At 34.1% G+C, this 13,259-nt stretch overlaps 1 protein-coding gene and 1 long non-coding RNA gene across 11 annotated transcripts in view; one reads left to right on the forward strand and one right to left on the reverse strand.

Moving 5' to 3' along the window:
- Positions 1–13,259, forward strand: part of LOC146398660 (uncharacterized) — a 519,413-nt gene that overhangs the window by 321,391 nt on the left and 184,763 nt on the right. The gene's annotated exons all lie outside the window — the stretch shown is intronic.
- The window catches only part of LOC146398661 (uncharacterized), a 200,129-nt gene continuing 193,192 nt past the window's right edge, over positions 6,323–13,259 (reverse strand). The window contains exon 3 of the long non-coding RNA XR_014820099.1: positions 6,323–7,709. This is a non-coding gene — a long non-coding RNA (uncharacterized LOC146398661). The remainder of the gene's footprint in view (positions 7,710–13,259) is intronic.

The following is a 13,259-nucleotide window of genomic DNA, read 5'->3' on the forward strand; positions in this document are numbered from 1 at the left end:
TTATTCAAGGAGTTGAAGTTCATTTTTCAGCATTCAAAGTAAAAAATAAAAAATTTAGCAACTTCTGGCTTATATTAGGAAAGGACTGATAAACGAAACTATGCATTCAATCAAACTGTGATGCCCATAAGGGAGGTTTCAAAAGGCAAGTTGTCCATGGGGAGCATCATGGTTGCAGTTGACCATTCTCTTGAGAGTAAGAAACTAGAGAATCCAAGAGCATGATGTGACCAAGTTCCTGTAAATGTTTAATGCCAAATAATTGTCTTAATGTTTTGTTTTACACGACCATGTTCAACATCCCTTTATTTCCTCCACATTTGTGTAAGTCAAATTAGCCACTTGACTTTCAGGTATAATATTTAATTTTTGCCTTTTGTGATATGTTTGTGAATATACTTCATTTCATTTTTTTTCTATTTTGTTGGCTCTATTAACTTTAAACACAGCATTATAGCTATTATAGAACTATAGCACTATAATTGGAAACATATTTTTGTAATAAATGAGGGGTTAACTTTGAAGTAATTTCGTATGAGTTGAGTAATCCTGTAGTAGTCTTACTAGTCCATGTGTATGTGTGTCTGCCTCCTGTCTATATAAACTATATGTGCATCATCCATCAGATTACAAAGGTCAGCACCCTCTTTTTACTTCTGAGTAATATTTCGCTGTATGACTGTGAAACAATTTGTTTATCCATCTTTTGTTTGATAGAATTTCTTGTTTTTTTCGTGTTTTTAATCTTTGGTTATTATGAATAAAGTTGCTAAGAATATGCTTGTAAACATCTTTGTGTAATATATATATTACATATAGATATATATCTATACATATATATAGATATATATGCTTTAAGATATAGATACAAAAGTTCATATATATATATATGTATATATATAAAGCTGGTTCAATATCTATGAATGGAACTGCTTAGTCAAAGATAGATGTGTACATAACTTTATATTATACTGTAAAATTTTCCAAAGTGATTGTAGTGACTCCATCAGCAATGTGTAAAGTTGAAATCATCTACTTTTTATTCTGAATTTTCCGTTCTTTAAATTTAGTTTCTGGTCATTTTGTCGCAATAATTCAAATGGCGTTTCACTAAGTCTCCCAGGCCAGAGCCAAGCTATTCTCTATTCAGTGTCTTCACAGTGAATTCAGAGTGAAAATTCAAAAATACATAATTAAATACTTCAGCTCTTACTGCACTTTTTAAGTCTGCCAGCATCTTCTCATCTTTAGCATAATATACACTTTTTATGAAGATGACATTGAATGCCATCTCTGCATATTGTAATCTATACGATCCATCCAACTTGTAGTGTATCTATTTTTTAATCATCTTCCTTTCTCCAACACTCTCTCTCTCTCCCCCAAGCCAGCTGTCATTTTTACATTTTGCTAGAAACAGTATAGACCTCATTTCCAAAGGCTTGCAAAACTGACTCAGTTTCTCTTGTACAATTATAAGACTTTTATATTGATAATAAAATTGATTGCAATAGATTATATTTTCTGTTGATTTCATCTCTTACAATAGTTTGAAATCATCTTGAAAGTAAAAACTGTCTTATTCACTATCATGTGGGAATAAAAATTAACAAATAAGTATTTGCTTTATAATGATGCATGAATGATCCAAATTAACTGATCCAAATTAACTTCTGCCACTATTGATTAAAATTCCATTCTAGGGAGTTCCCATCATGGCGCAGTGGTTAACGAATCCAACTAGGAACCATGAGGTTGCAGGTTTGGTCCCTGCCCTTGCTCAGTGGGTTAAGGATCCGGCGTTTCCGTGAGGTATAGGTTGCAGACGCGGCTCGGATCCAGCATTGCTGTGGCTCTGGTGTAGGCCGGTGGCTGCAGCTCCGATTCAACCCCTAGCCTGGGAACCTCCATATGCTGCGGGAGCGGCCCAAGAAATAGCAAAAAGACAAAAAGACAAAAAAAAAAAAAAAAAAAATTCCATTCTAGACTTCTTGCTTAAAGACCTAAGTGGGAATAGTATTGCTTTGGTTTTTCACTTCATTGTTAAATAGAGCACATATGATAGCTTGGTCATTGTTGATTTGATGTTATGGTTTCTCAAATTTTATAAGCTAAGCTAATTGTTAACCAGAAAAGTTACCTGGTAGAAGTTTGTTATCTCTCTGTAATAATTTATAAATTAGTATTAACAATAATATATAAAATTTATTATGTTTGAAATACTAAAACCCACTATCCATTACAAAAGTAGTAAGATAGTTATTATTTCAATACATATTTATTGATAAGGAGCTTCAGGAATAAAGAAATTAAAGTTAAAGTCACACAGTCTGTCAGTCTATCAGTCTGGGAGCTGAGTTTCCATGGGCATCTTGACTCCAATGCTTGATCTTACAATACTGTGTTAATGCACAATAGGGAGATCATTCACTTAGTCACTTTCATGATCCCTAGCATAATAATTATTTGATTAATTAGTTCCTCACAATACTAACTGTTCATAAAACTCAATATTTTGGAATAGCCTGGATTAGAAAGCAAAGGCTACGGTACAAGAATCTCTCACTGAAGAATAAATCTCATTTCAGACTGTAGACAGGAAAGTTTACAAAGAAATCTGTAGCCTCACATCAAACATCTCTGAGCGTAAAGGCAGTTTATCACTCTTTCCCAAATTGCTACCTTACCTATCGCATCAGAAAATTACCTGTCTTCTTTTTTTAATTTTATTGGCGTAGAGTTGATTTACAATGTTGGGCTACCTTTAGATGTACATGTACCTATATCCATTTTTTTCCCATATAGGTTCTTACAGAACATTGAGTAGACCTCTTTTGCTATATGTCACATCTTGTTAGTTATCTACCCTATGTATAGTATTGTGCATGTGCCAACCCCATCCTCCCAAATTATCCCTCTCAACTTCTTCTCTACTTCTACCTTTTTTTTTTTTTTTTTTTTTTTTAAGGGCTGCACCTGTGGCATATGGAAGTTGCCAGGCTAAGGGTCGAATCGGAGCTGTAGCAGGTGGCCTATGCCACTGTCACCACAATGCCAGATTCAAACCATATCTGTGACCTAAACCACAGCTTGCAGCAATGCCAGAACCTTAACCCACTGAGTTAGGCCAGGGATCCAACCCTCATCCTAATGGATACTAGTTGGTTTCATTACTGCTGAGCCACAATAGGAAGGATCTCTCTACTTGGATCTCTCTACTTCTTTTAATTGCAGACATGTGATAGCCCAAGTCTATTCTTGCATTTGCCTTTTTTTAGTATTTCAGAGCACAGCATAAATAGAGCATATTTGCAACGTGTAAATAAATTTCTATGGGTGTGGCCAAAAACAAAAAAACGAAACAGAAAATCCTTGCAAATAGAGAGTTCAAACTGTTGAGATACTATGAGTACTGAGAACATGCTTTCTTTTTCTTTTTCTTTTCCTTTTTTTTTTTTTTTTTTCCATTTTAGTGCCACACCCAGGGTGTATGGAAGTTCCCAGGCTAGTGGTCTAATCAGAGCTTCAGCTGCCAGCCTACACCACAGCCACAACAATGTCAGATCCTAGTCACATCTGAGACCTACACCTCAGCTCATGGCAACACCAGATCCTTAACCCACTGAACAAGGCCAGGGATAGATCCCACATCCTCATGGATAGTCGTCAGGCTAGTTACCACTGAACCACAACAGGAACTCCCATTCTTTCCATTTTAAATAAAAGTTCATTATCTTAGATTTCACTAATTTTCAAAATCAACTTGCAAACAATTTGTATATTAAAAGGGAAAATTATGATATATACATATAAACATGCACACATATATGCACACATAATCACAATGTTTAACATATATGCAGTAAGATTTTATTTTAATGATATTTTATGATTAAGAAAACTTAATGGCTAGATCTCAATAATCAATGTTCTGCTTTTCAAATACGTGTTCCAACATTTTTAAAAGGTGAAGATATACTTCAACATTTGAAAAGCATTGAACATCTGGGTGAAAAGTCCATATTTCTCTTTTGTTACCTGTCTATAGATAGAATATTTGTATTTGGCTCTTTCACAAGAGCAAAAATGAATAACAATGGAGAGTCAAATGCAATTGGCTTCCATTTGTGTGTCTTTGTTAACTCTTTCTCTTAAGTTCCCTTTCCTCCCTCCATCTATTTGTCAGCACAGTGTTTGTATTATATTTTCTCTCCAAGGTTAAAGCTAAGTAGTCAGACAAACATTTTACAAGTGGGATACAGTTTCACAACTTGTCATGAAGTGTGAATGTTTGAGGAAGAAAATTTTAAAAATTGGAGGCAGACCACTGAATCACACTAATGGCAGAGTAAGTGAATTGCTTTGAGTTCCTCTCAAGCAGTCTTTGTCTCTAAAATTCCAGAAATGTATGCTTTACTCTACCATGAAATATGTGAGATTAACTAGTATCTTCTTTTACATTTTAGTTCTTATTAAGTGAGATAAAAGTATAACTTCACAATGTAACACACAGAGACTTCAATTAAGATAATAAATAAACAAAAGGGAAAAAAATCAAGAAATTATGACTATAAATATACCCTAATAATAACTTCTTAAGTAACATTGTAAAGCTGTATATGTGTTATCTTAAAGATTTTTCACTCTTTTTAAAATATGCTTTCTTGGAGGTCCCCTTATGGTGCAGAGGAAATGAATCCGACCAGGAACCATGAGGTTGCAGGTTTGATCCCTGGCCACGCTCAGTGGGTTAAGGATCTGGCATTGCCATGAGCTGTGGTGCAGGTTGCAGATGTGGCTCGGTTCTGGTGTTGCTGTGGCTGTGATGTAGGCTGGCAGTTACAGCTCCCATTCCATTGTAAATGCACTTCCTTTTATAATTTTTGTTGTTTGTTTTATTTTATGTTTAACCCTTTGGGAAATCTCTTTTTTTGCTGTGAAGGGTGACTCAAATTCCAGCTTTTCCTTTTTAACATTATTTTTTCCTCTTCTACTGACTGTCTTCACATATTCTACCTTCCATCCTGAAAAACAATACAGCAACAGATAAGAAAACTCAGTTTTTGCTCCTGAGGGAATCTTTTTTTTTTTTTTTTTTTTTTTTTTAAGGACTTCACCTACAGCATATGAGTTCCTAGGCTATGGGTCAAATCAGAGCTGCAGCTGCTGGCCTATGCCACAGCCACAGCAGCACTGGATCTGAACTGCATCTGCAAACTATGCAGCAGCTTGGCAGTAACACTAGGTCCTTAACCCACTGAGTGAGGCCAGGGATCAAACCCATATCTTCAGGGAGACAATGTCAGGTTCTTAACCTGCTGAGCCACGATGGGAACTCCTGAGGGAATCTTCTTGTGTCCCCTCTCCCCTTCAGTCTAATGAGTTATTAAAACTATGAAATACTTGGAGTTCCCTGGTGGCTCAGTGGGTTAGGAACCTGATATTGCCACTGCTATGGTGTGGGTTTGATCCCTAGCCTGGGTACTTCTGCAGGCTGTGGGCACAGCAATACTTCTGTGAACACAGCTATATGAATCTACATATTGAAATGTTATTCTATTCAGTGTGCTAAGAAAAATTCATTTAAAATGGTTAATTGTCACATTCAGATAACACCCTTGTACACTAAAAATAAAAGGAATCAAGTTTTTTTTAATCACTTGTAATGGAAAATAAATCAAGTGGTCTCAATATTCTCAAAAGCATAATGAAAAATCACAGTCCAATTGAGTTACTCCTACTGTATAGTTTGAGAAAGACCGTGTGATCCATGAACTTTAAAAGCAGTTCAAATTTCCTCGAGTATATAGCCAATATAAAATTATTTTAAACATGCAAGCAAGAACTCATTTTGTGCTCATGAGGCTGTCTTGGGAAATTACTAGAGGATGAGCTTTAAGCAAACAAGAAATAACTTGGGAAATTACAGCTAAAGGACAAGAAGTGATAATTGAACATATTTATACAAAGAGTAAATATAAAACAAATATGAGTTTTAGAGCAACAGAAATATTGCAAGTTATATGTCCTCTAATCATGTACATATGATCAAATTTTTAAAAATTAACCAAGAAATAACAAAGAAGATGAGTAGTAGAGTGACTCCATGGATTATTTCCTCCATAATATTGAAAGTCAAATAGTATCATTGGTTGGAATACCAAGTACTGAAAGAATAAGAAAGAGGAAAAAGTAATGTGCATGTGTGAGCAGTTCCTTGCCCTGGATAGATACACAAAAGTATAATTACAGTATCTATGATTTTAGGAGGAATGGGACAATTGTGATTAATATATAATAATTTGAAAATCATGTACCAACATACTACTGAATAGTTTATTTTGTGTTTATTATAACCTAAAATATGTCTATTTATTACTATGTATATCTTACACATGTGTTTCTATAACTATAGGTACCATATATATTATTTATAGTAATGTATAACATATACAAATAATACACCAATTATAACCATTGTATTACAGCATGGGGCTTGTTTATAGTTTAAGCTATTAATATTTATGCCTCCAAGACATATATGTACATGTCTTTTTTTTGCATTTATGTACAAATTTGTAAATACACATAGGAGTGAAATTACTGGGTCAAAGAACATGAATACATTCAAACACAAAACAATTTTTTCAAGTAGGGGGTGGATTTTCAAAACATTTTCATAATTGTTTTAGAACTGTGTTAAATACTTAACTACACAATTTTATTCAGTTATTTTTGTGATAATATATGTTATATAATTAAAATAGCAAACATTTGTTAACTACTAACTGTATGCTGGATGCAGGCAGCTGCCATAAAGCTGAATAAAATAGGGTGCCTCAAGGACATCACAAATTCATTACAATTAATGGAATTACAATAATGTATTCAGGTTGCATGTATCACTGACATGTTTCAGATCTAACTAAAATAGCTCTTCATTGGAAGATTTTAAAGAGCAGATGGCTTGGTCTACTCAAACTAGGAATATCAGAATGAATAAAAACTATATTTTTATTTTATCCAGGAACCCACTTTGTACAGACCAGATTGCATCCTAATTCTCCACTCAGATTTAAATTCTGGCATCTCTACTCAATCACAGGCTTCAAGAAAATCAGCATAAAATAAAGAAAAGCTAAGCTATTAACTGAGAGATAGATATGGCTAGATAAAGAGATAGATAAACCACATGCAGAGCAAATAAAAAGAAACAAAAATAACTCTATCCAAAATACAAGACCATATGTTCTATACCACTGTTTCTTCATTGTAGTACGACTTAATCTTGATAACTATTTATTAAAGCCTTGAAAATAATTTAGGAACTTAATTAGGCCCATAAAAATTTCTTTAGCTTATATTTTTTTTCATAAGCTTCAATTGGACACACAACCAGTTCCAAGAACTGCCAAATACATGCACGTGTTCAGACGAAATTATATTACATAGAGACTTGAAATCTCACATGCTGTCACCCCCGTATGAGAGAGCTACATTTCCTTTGGATCTTTCATCTATATATAGCTGGGACTTGCATATTTCAGTTGATTGTCAAAAATGAAATTCATTGAAATCACTTTTTCTTCACTTTCCTAGCCCAAGACTCTCTCCTGGCTTGTCTGCATTACTGTGTTAAAGTCCTGATTGATCCGTTCTCGATGGTCTCCTCCTCAGCTTCACTTCTTCAATCTTCTCATATATGCATTCTGAAATATAGGTATAATCACACTTTAAGCTCTTAAAACACTTGAGTAATTTCAACTTTGTTTAAGCATAATTCATACTCCGATGCCCTGCATAGTTTCAAGCATTAAGAATGTATGAAGATTATTGGCTAAGTAATGCATGCAGTGAAAGAAAGTTGAGCATGGAAGACTGTGGAAAATTATATCCTTTATTCTTTAGTTTTAATATCTCTCATATAAATCTCTTTTAGTTTCCCATCTTATAGAAAATATTTTTAATTAAGATTTTTTCTCTATACCTAAAAAATTTGATAGTATCTACATCAAAGAAACAAACTCATGGACATGGAGTACACACTTGTGGTTACCAAGGAGGACGGGGAGGGAGTAGGTTGGACTGAGAGTTTGGGGTTAGTAGATGCAAACTATTGCAGGTGGAGTGGATTGGATAAGCAAGCAATGAGATCCTGCTGTATAGTGCAAGGAACTATAATCACTCGTGATGGAACATGATAGACGATAACGTGAGAAAAAGAATGTGTATATAAATGCATAACTGGCTCACTTTGCGGTACAGCAGAAATTGGAAGAATATTGTAAATAAACTATAATAAAAAGTTTTCAAAGACATTAAAATTAATTTAAAATTACTGAAATTGCAAACTATGTCATCCTTCAGACAACCCTGATTTAGACTTTGATTAGGGCTCGTGTATATGTATTTTAAAAGTATTTATAAGTACTACATTATGCAAAAACTAAAATTGAGTTAAAGTTTTCATTTATCCTAAAGTCACAGATTTTTTATTTTGCACTGACTTGGAATTATAATTCTATATGCCAATAGTATTTATAGAGTATAAAAAGAGATCAGTCATATATAATATATTTTTTATAGGATGTTAAATCTGCCATATTTTATGCTTATGAACTTATTCGTTATGTAGATATTGACTACTTGTTATGTGCGAGACATTATTCATATCCAAGTTTATATTATGGATAAACAGTTAATTTTCTTACAATAAGCAACATCTTTGCATCTCCAGTCAGAATCTGAAAAAAAATGCAAATATAAATATTCTCTGATGTCATGAACTGCAATGATAGGGAACACTAAAAAAGCAATTTTCTTGCCTACAAATTCTATCATTTTGTTTTATTTTTTGAGTTATAAAGAGATAAGACCAACAAAAATTCTTTATCATCACCAACAGGACAATAGAGAATTTTTATCAAGTTAACTCTTCTCCAGGAGGTATTATTTGTGGCCATAATATTTTTGTTTCTTATTCCAATGTGATAGCTTAGAAAGTGGCAGAAGAATTAGAGTTATGTCTGAAAATAAGTTACTAGGAAAGTAAAGAAGAATCTATTCAGAGCACAAATTCATGGAAAGGATTATTGATTTAATTAAAATTTAAAATAGTTTTAAAAAAATAATCTACACTTCCCAATATTAAAGTACAGTTATTAGTTTTACAGATGCATAAGCAGAGGTTGGGAATCTGTGTTCTAAATTATAACATTCTAACAACGGCTCCTTCTTTCTTTCCTTTTTTAAATGTTTTTACTTTTTATTTTTTTTGGCTGCACCTGATGCATGCGCAAGTTCCTGGACCAGAGATTGAACCCCTGCCACAGCAGTAACCAGAGCCACACCTGTGGCAGTGATGGATCCTTAACCCTCTGGCCCTCTCTTGATGCATATATACAACCTATTACCCCAGGTGTTTGGATGAAATTGAGTTTAGGAAAATATTCCTTTGGGAAAGTTGATTTTTATATTGAAGTTGGATATATTCCATTTATATTTGGCTCTCTGTATTTTAATCTTAACAACTGAAGGAATACCAAATGTTATTAAGTCTAAAGTGAAAAAAGAGCATATTGAATTACATTTTTATTATGACTGAATTATACTGAAAATCCACCTGCTTATAATAATGGTGAATGTTAACAGTTTTGAGAAAATAAAGAAAAATACACTTTTTTTTCTCAAATTGCTTTAGTATAAATTTTATTTTGAATCCTACTGAGTGAAGTAATATGATCAATTCCAGCTATAATTTAAGTCACCTAAAGAAAATTCAGAAAGACTTAATATTCTGTATATTCCTAATTTTCCTCATTCTCAGCAAAATGATATTTATGTGATCATCATGTGTCTAAGAAATATGACCTATACAGACCTCACACTATTATATTTTCATTTTATTGCTATAAAATAGAAATTAAAATATATACAAATACTCATAATTATTTATGTTATAGATAAATTGGTCTTGTTTATAGAGACAGCTGAATATTTGAAACTTTGTGATGTAAACAAAGTTTCAAAACAATTGAAGTTGAGTAATATTTATTTTCTTAAATTTAAAAAAATGAGATCACATATGTGTTATAACAGTACTTGATTTATTAAGATAGCTAATCAAGACAGCAAAGACTTACTTAAAATGTCAAGAACATTCACTATGGTAGGTGAATGGGAAAGTTTAATTTGAGAAAGTTTTTTTTGTTTGTTTTTTAAATGACTCAAAGATTACTCTCATTCTTTTGGGAGACAGAGTAGAGTATACTATTTTCTCTAATCGTTTCATCAAGTAGTTGTCAGCATCACCAACATTATAGGGATTTTTCATTTGGTAACTATGTGAGATGGTCATTTCCAAATCTCAGTGGTCTTTAATTTCTTAAACATTCTAATATTCCTAAAATTAAATAACTTTTTCACAGGATTGAAATAAGGATTAAAATAAACAATGTTAGTATGATGCTGTTAAAATTTAATACATGTGGATTATTCAACAAATATTATTATTAATATTGTTACGGACCACAGCTTGCTGTATGTGAATTATACTATGCCAGATGAATACTGAATTAAATTGAAATATAATAGAGGTTTTTTGTTTGTTTTTACTTTTTATAGTCAAACCTGAGGTTTTTGGAAGTTCGCAGGGTAGGGGTCAAATTGGAGTTTGGAGCTTCAGCTGCCAGCCTAGGCCACAGCCCAAGCAACACCCAGATCCAAGCTGTGTCTGCGACCTACATCACAACTCACAGCACCGCTGGATCCTTAACTCACTGAGCAAGGTCAGGGATTGAACCCGCATCCTCATGGATACTACTTGGTTTCTTAACCTAATGATCCACAACGGGAATTCCTTAAAGGTTTTTGTTTTAAATCAGCTTAAGATTTATCTATTTATTAAAATATTAATAAATAGATAAGAATACTAACACAATACTTATCCCTGCATATAAATAGAAATATTTAGACAGTAAGTGAATTTTAACAATACTGGTAAGCATATAAATTATTCTAAAGATTACTCTCAATTCTAAAGTCACGTTGTTATTCAAAGCATTGTTATCAGGGGAATAAATATAAAAAAATGTTATAATTCCCATTGCTAAATGACTGTAGGCAGAAGCATGAAAGAATGTTTAAAGGGTGAAGGGTTTCTTTCTTTTTATGTCCTTACCTCTGACAGTAGAAAAAGAAGTAACTCTACCTGGGCCATTTGGCAAAACTGCACAGCCCAAAAGGACAAATTTTAAGATTCTTTGTGAATACATTTTCTGAAAAGAAATGCATCATGTTCCCCTCATTCTTAATGTCTCTGCTGTCTCATTCAAAACCTGAGTGAGACATTTTATTATATTCTGACCTCCTCTGTAATGACAGAATGGTGAAGCTTATACAAAAATAATGGCTATTTTATTTTAATGACAATCATTTTTGTATTCAAGTGCTCTTGATAAATATATTCAATTAAATGCTTATCATCCCCCAAAGAGATGATCATTGTGGCTAGATTTGTTGAGAGAAGCTGGAATATGTACTAAAACAGAAAAAGTCATGAGGTACATAACAGACACATAGCAAATGAGGTTGTGACTACATTCTAGATTCTCATTTTCAATAGTTTTATAGAGCCTGCAGTCTCACTCTAGGGTTTGATACTATTTTTGTCGTAGAAATATAATCATGGATGTTATCCTAGGTGTGATTTTATTAATATTTAAACAGATTTTGACAGTAAGCCAGACACTAATTGTTAATAGCACTTTTTCATATTTATTTCATCATTCTGGCCCCAAGATGTATTTACTCAATATTATATCAATATTATATCTCAAATTTATAGAATGTTAACTACGAAAATTATTTTTAACTACAAATATTCAGCAACTAGACCATATTTAGCTAAATTTAAGTCAGTCAGCAACTTATCATAAAACCCACCCAAAGTAAAATAATTAATGGGGTAATTAAACGGTCATTTACAAAGAGCAGAGGGGTTATTGAGCAGCGAAAGGATAGTGCATTTACTATTGTTTAACCACATGGAGCTGTGACTCTCTCCTTGGGAAAGATGGGATAGGCTCGTTGCTAGGATCCAGAAATACAGAAGTACAGTGTATGGAATTTCACACAGGAACACAGCCCCTCTGTGTTGATCCCACAGGGACTAAGAGACACACATGAATGTCCACACTTCCCCCTGACTTTGATAATCTTCCAGGGTGTCTTAATCTGTTTGGGCTCCTCTGACAAAATACCATAGACTGGGTGGTTTATAAAGAACGGAAATTTATTTCTCACACTTGGAGAGGCTGAAGGTCCAAGATCAAGGCATCAATAGATTCAATGTCTGGTAACAGCCATTTCCTGGTTTCTAGATGGTTGTCTTTCTCATATGGAGGAAGAAGTGAAGGGGCTGTTCCACTCTCCTGACCTAATCACCCAAAGGCCCCACCTCTGAATAACATCATGTCTGGGATTAGGTTTCAACATAAGAATTTTGGGAGGACACAACACTGTCTATAGCATTCTTTCTGTTCCTGAACCCCCAAATCCATGTCCTTCTCTCACACAAAATACATTCATTCAACTGGAATATCCCCCAAAGTCTTAACTTGGTCCAGCATCAACTCAAAAGTATAAAGTTGAAAGTCTAATCTAAAAATCATCAAAATTAGATATGGTTGAGACTAAACGTATAATTCATCCTGAGGCAACGTCCTCTACAGCTATGAATCTGTATAGTGCTTCTAAAACACAGTTGTGTAATCGGCATAGAATAGACACTGCTAATCCCAAAGGGAGAAATAGGAATGAAGGAAGGAGTGGCAGAAATGAGTGATTTTGATAAATCTACAACCTAACACGACAGCATTGAATGTTCAGGCTCAAAAAAGAATCTTCTTTCTGCTGGGGTTGTGGTTTCACCTCCTTAGCTCCCAGGGGCTGGAGTCTACTGCCTGCACTTCTTCCTAGGGACAGCTCTGCTTCTTCTGCTCTTCCCAATTGGGACCTGCCACATGCAGTTCTACAGGGGAGCAGGTGGCTCTTCTAGTTTGGACCCTCTAAGCGGATGCTGCCTTCTCCAGATTTTTCTGCAGGGCCTGGCCCTCTGAAATCTAGGTGAAGGCAGCTTTGCCCAGTGGCTCTCAGCTTGTGCATGTGTGCCAACATGGAAAGCCATGAAGACACCATCAGAGTTTGCCACCTACCTCTAGAGGGGTAGCCACTGGGTCTGGCCTTCACTGAGGCCTGCA

The sequence above is a fragment of the Sus scrofa genome, chromosome 11 (assembly GCF_054392235.1).
Source record: "Sus scrofa isolate SSC_HxYL_T2T_F1_AM1 chromosome 11, Sscrofa_HxYL_maternal_Yorkshire_Landrace_v2.0, whole genome shotgun sequence".
NCBI classification, from domain to species: Eukaryota; Metazoa; Chordata; class Mammalia; order Artiodactyla; family Suidae; genus Sus; species Sus scrofa.